This window comes from Aquarana catesbeiana, linkage group LG11 (assembly GCF_042186555.1).
Source record: "Aquarana catesbeiana isolate 2022-GZ linkage group LG11, ASM4218655v1, whole genome shotgun sequence".
In the NCBI taxonomy this organism is placed as follows: domain Eukaryota; kingdom Metazoa; phylum Chordata; class Amphibia; order Anura; family Ranidae; genus Aquarana; species Aquarana catesbeiana.
In genome coordinates this window covers 7972312-7977582 of record NC_133334.1, presented here as the reverse complement: position 1 = coordinate 7977582, position 5271 = coordinate 7972312, and positions in this window count along the sequence as shown.

Genomic DNA, 5271 nt, shown 5'->3' with positions numbered 1-5271 from the left:
AATAAAAAAACGATCCTTTACAATCACTTTAATAATATAAACTATTAAAATATAGGTATTGGAATTTCCTTTCAAATTTGGCTGTTAGTAAAAATAACGAATGCATCTGAATTTACGAATCATCCGAAGTAACGAATGCCAATCATAACGAATGATCCGATAAAAAAAAAAAAGAATGAAAACAAAAAGGAAAATAAACAAATTTTTCGGCAGTACACATGTCTATTGGGTATTATTTTGTGTTTGTGTGCAATAGAATTAATTAAAAGTGTATTTTTACCCCCCCAAAAGAATTGCTTTTGAAAAACCGCTGCGCAAATACCGTGCGACTTAAAAATTTGCAAAACCCGCCATTTTATTCTCCAGGGTCTCTGCTAACAAAAAATATATAATGTTTGGGCATTTTAAGTTATTTTCTAAAAAAAAACAAAAAAATGGTAGGGAAGGGGTTAATCTCCATTTCTGTACAATCCTATAATATAATAGAGAATGAAACATTGTACACATAAAGATACAACGTAACATTAATTATGATACTAAAGCACATAGAGACTTCTGTGTCTTGTTTCTGTGGATGTGCCGTGTGTGACAGGTGCTCTTGAACCCGTACAAAGGCTGGTGGGCGGTCGGGATTCTGTCTGCTCAGATTGATTCCGTTTCCATTCTCGTCTTCTCATTCATGAACGGCTCTGCCGCCCACCTGGAGTGTCACCTCGCACCTACACACCCCGCCAGATGCAAATAGTCCTTCTATAAAAAGCCGCCTGTGACGCTGCCGATGTGAGCCGTCTTATCCGTCTGAGATCTCTGATCTGAGCAGGAAGGAGTGGGGGGTGGAGGGGGCGACATATACCGGGGCAGCGTACAAAGAGTGAAAAAGTGGGACTTCATTCGTCTTCATTCGCCTGCCGTACATTCACCTCTTTGTATTAGACCCCCCTGTGCAGAGACTGGCAGCTGGGATGATTTGCCGAAGCGGGTACAAGAGAGTCCAGGACCAGGCTGAGGGTCAAACACACAGGAGCTGTATTACTATACGAGCTGAGGTGAGGTGTCCGGAAGACACAAGGAACGTCCAGGACACAAGCAGAGGTTCTAGGGCAAGGAGACAGTAGGCAGATCTGAGTCGCAGGCAGAGGGTCAAACACAGGAGAGGAGCGGAATCCGTAATAACAAGCCACGGGTCAGGTCCAGGAGAAGAGCAGAAGAGTCGAGGTCAATCCGGGTCACAACAGGTAATCAAGTATCAAACAACAGGAACAGAGTATCACAGGAAGCTGAGTCACTTTCATAGGCCAGCCCCAAGGGTCACGTAGGGCGTGCGCCAGTGCGCCAGATTGCCGATCCGCGAATGCGCATGCGCCGGAGCGCCGTTCCACGCGCAGGAACACGGCTGAAGTGCCTGGAAGCAACATTCTCCTCACAGTGCCCCCCCCCCTCCGAGGGGTGGCCTCTGGACACCCAAAACTGGACATCAATTCTGGTTGTTCTTGATGAAAAGCCTGGACCAAACGTGGGGCATGCAAATATTTAGAAGGTTCCCAGGAATTGTTCTCAGGGGGATACCCCTTCCATTTAATTAAATACTGGAGCTGTCTTCCCCTCTTTCTGCAACTCAGTATACTTTCCACTTCAAATTCGTCTTCTCCGTTAACTAGGACTGGTGGAGAGTTGGTTCTTCTCTGCCAGGGAAGGGACTCGGGATAACAGGCTTCAGAAGAGATGCGTGAAATACAGGATGTATTTTGTACGAGTTAGGTAAGGCTAATTCAAAAGCTACAGGGTTGATCATTCTTTTGATCTTGAAGGGGCCAATGAATTTTGGCCCTAATTTCCGTGTTGGGACTGGCAATCTGAGGTTAACGGCTGACAGCCATACTTCTTCACCCACCTTGAAGACTGGATTTTCCTTCCTTCCTTTATTGTAATACTTGCTGTAGTCATCCTGGGCCTTTTGCGTAGCTTCCTGAATTCTCCGAAAAGTTCAGCTGGATGGAGGCTACACGGTCTTGTACTGCAGGGACAGATATCTCAGGAAGAGAATTTGGGAGAAACGAAGGATGAAAGCCAAAATTTGACCAGAAAGGTGTCTGATTAGTGGCAGAATGAATGGAATTATTGTACGCAAACTCGGCGTATGGTGGGAGAGTGGACCAGTCCTCTTGGGAATCAGAACAAAAAGCAGCGGAGATACTGCTCCAGGGTTTGGTTCGTTCTCTCCGTTTGGCCCGTTGCTCTGTGGATGGTATGCAGAGGAAAGGCAAACCTTTACTTCCAAAGATTTACAGAGTTCCTTCCAAAACTTGGATGCAAACTGGACACCTCTATCTGAGGTGATACTGACAGGAACGCCATGGAGTCTAATAACTTCTTTGAAGAAAATATCATCTGTAGCTGAAGCAGAGGGAGTACCCACCATGGGCAGGAAATGTGCCATTTTAGAAAGACGGTCAATGATGACAAGGATGGGGGTGAACCCTCCTAAAGGGCGGTAGGTCCACGATGAAATTCATGGAGACGTCTGCCCATGGTCGTTCAGGAATGGGTAGTGGTTTTAGTAGACCCCAAGACTTCGTGTTTGACCCTTTACTGCGCTGGCATGGAATGCAGGAAGCCACATAGTCTTTACATAGTCTTTTCTTGTCTCCAGCCCGGCCACCAAAAGGAACAGGACAGCAGTCTTCAGCATTCCAAAGTGGCCTGCCAGTTTATGGTCGTGAAATGTTTTTAGGATTAGAGGTCTTACTTCCAACGGGATAAAGATTTTTCCCCGGGCCCAGAGAAGATCATCATGTTTCTCCAAAAAGGACATTTCAGGGTCAGGAGAGTGACTGGATGCCGATTTAATGGCGGTTAATAGATTAGCCTGTGTGATCAAACAAAAATATAGTGGAGACAGAATGGTGCTAGTTTCAAGTTCTTGAGAAGTTTCGTGGAACATCCGGGATTTTTGAGCTGGGTCTGTATGCAATGTGGAAATTAAATCTGGAAAAGAAGAGAGCCCACCGGGCCTGTCTAGGTCTTAAACGTTTGGCTGTCCTGAGATACTCCAGATTTTTACGGTCTGTAAAGATCATGACAGGAAGGGATGCTTCTTCTAGCAAATACTCTTCTAGAGCAAATTTGATGGCCAACAGTTCTCTATCGCCAACATCGTAATTTTTCTTAGGTGCGCTTAACTTCCGGGAAGCAAAAGCTACAGGGTGCAGAAGAGCCTTGGGACCCTGCCTTTGAGAGAGGATGGCTCCAGTGGCCGTTTCAGAGGCATCAACTTCTAGTATAAATGGCAGGGTGGCCGGATCAGGATGCCGTAAGATTGGTTCGGAAGAAAATAAGGCTTTTATTTGGTAAAAGCTTCCTGAGCTTCCGAGGACCACAGAAACCGGCTATGTTGGCGTGTGAGCTGGGTGATGGGTGCTACAATGGCTGAGAAACCAGCGATAAATCTCCGATAGAAATTTGAGAACCCTATGAATCGCTGTACTCCTTTTTTTATCCACAGGAGCCGGCCACTCCTGAATTGCCTTGACCTTTTGAGGGTCCATTGCGACCCCGTTGGTGGAAATGATAAATCCCAAGAACTGAACCGTTGTTTTATCAAACTCACATTTTTCTGCCTTGAGATATAATTTGTGTTTCCTAAGGATTGCGAGGACCAGTTTAACATGTACTTGGTGTAGTTCAATAGTGGCAGAAAAAAAATGAGAATATCATCAAGGTAAACGACTAGAAAATCATCAAGGTATTCCCGAAAGATGTCGTTTGCCAGGTGCTGGAAGGTAGCCGGGGCGTTGCGGAGCCCAAACGGCATCCCCAGGTACTCGTAATGCCCAAACCTGGACCTGAAGGCAGTTTTCCACTCATCGCCAGCCCTGATCCGAAGGAGATTGTAGGCCCCCGCGAAGATCTAACTTGGAGAAGACTCTGGCAGATCGGAAGTGTTGAAACAACTCCGGGATAAGAGGAAGCGGGTACCGGTTATTAATGGTAATTTTATTTAATTCTCTGTAGTCAATGCAGGGTCTGAGAGAGCCGTCTTTTTTTTTCTACAAAGAAGATGCCGGCTCCAGCCGGTGATGAGGAATGACGAATCAAACCTTTTTCCAGGTTTTCGTCGATGTAAGCTTTGAGAGATTTTAATTCGGTCTCGGATTGCGGAAAGATGCGACCAACTTCAGAGCCTGGTAAAAGATCAATAGGGCAGTCGTAGGACCGGTGGGGTGGTAGATGGTCGGCCTGTTGTTTGTCGAAGACATCCCTATACTCAAGGTAAGCCAGAGGTACATGCTGAAGGCTGTCAGGTGCTGGTACAACGGTGGAACAAGAGGCTGGAGCCGAGAGGAAGCAGTGCTGGAAGCAGTATTTGGAGGAAAAGGAGACTTCATTCTTTTTCCAACTGATTTGGGTTTCATGTGCCTGAAGCCAGGAAAGTCCCAATATGATAGGGAACATAGGAGACGGGATGATGTCAAAACGCAGGAACTCCTGATGACCGGAGTCTGTGGTGATAAGAATGGGTCTTGTTTCTTGGGTGATAAGTCCAGAGCGGGGAAGAGACCCATCAGCCAGGTGTAACCGGAAGCTTTGTTTCTTGGTTAACAGAGGAATATGTAGGCTAGCAGCTAGTGCAGCATCCAGGAAGCAGCTGCATGCTCCAGAGTCAATTATGGCTGGCAGGCGGGTATCCTTTTCCGTTAACTGTAGGGAGACAAAGAGGGTAACATAAGTCTGTGAAAAACCAGAGGCTTGATAGTTCATGATAACTGATGAGTAGGACTTACTAGGTTTTACAGGGCAGGTGCGGAGGAAATGTCCGACACCCTCCATAGTAGAAGCAGAGGTTGGCCTGACGCCTGTGTAGTCTTTCTTCTGGAGTGAGAGGAGCCCGGACCAAACCCAATTGCATGGGCTCGACCTCAGAAGTGGTGGAGGCTGGAGAAGAAGTAAAAGGTGGTTGGATGGGAGTTGGTTTAGGAAGCATCCAGCTGGGACGAGGGACCTGGAAGCGTTCTGAGCGCCGCTCCCACATGCGCCTGTCCAATTTGGTGGCTGTTTGAATCAAATCCTCCAAAGTCGCAGGGGTCTCCATCCTAGTCAACTCATCTTAAGGACTTCAGATAACCCTTGGCGGAACTGATACTTAAGAGCAGGCTCGTTCCAGCCGGTATCAGCTGACCACTTCCGAAACTCAACCGTATAATCCTCTACAGGCCTGCGCCCTTGGAGCAAGTTATGTAAAGTAGCTTCGGCTGTGGTCGTGCGTTGGGGGTC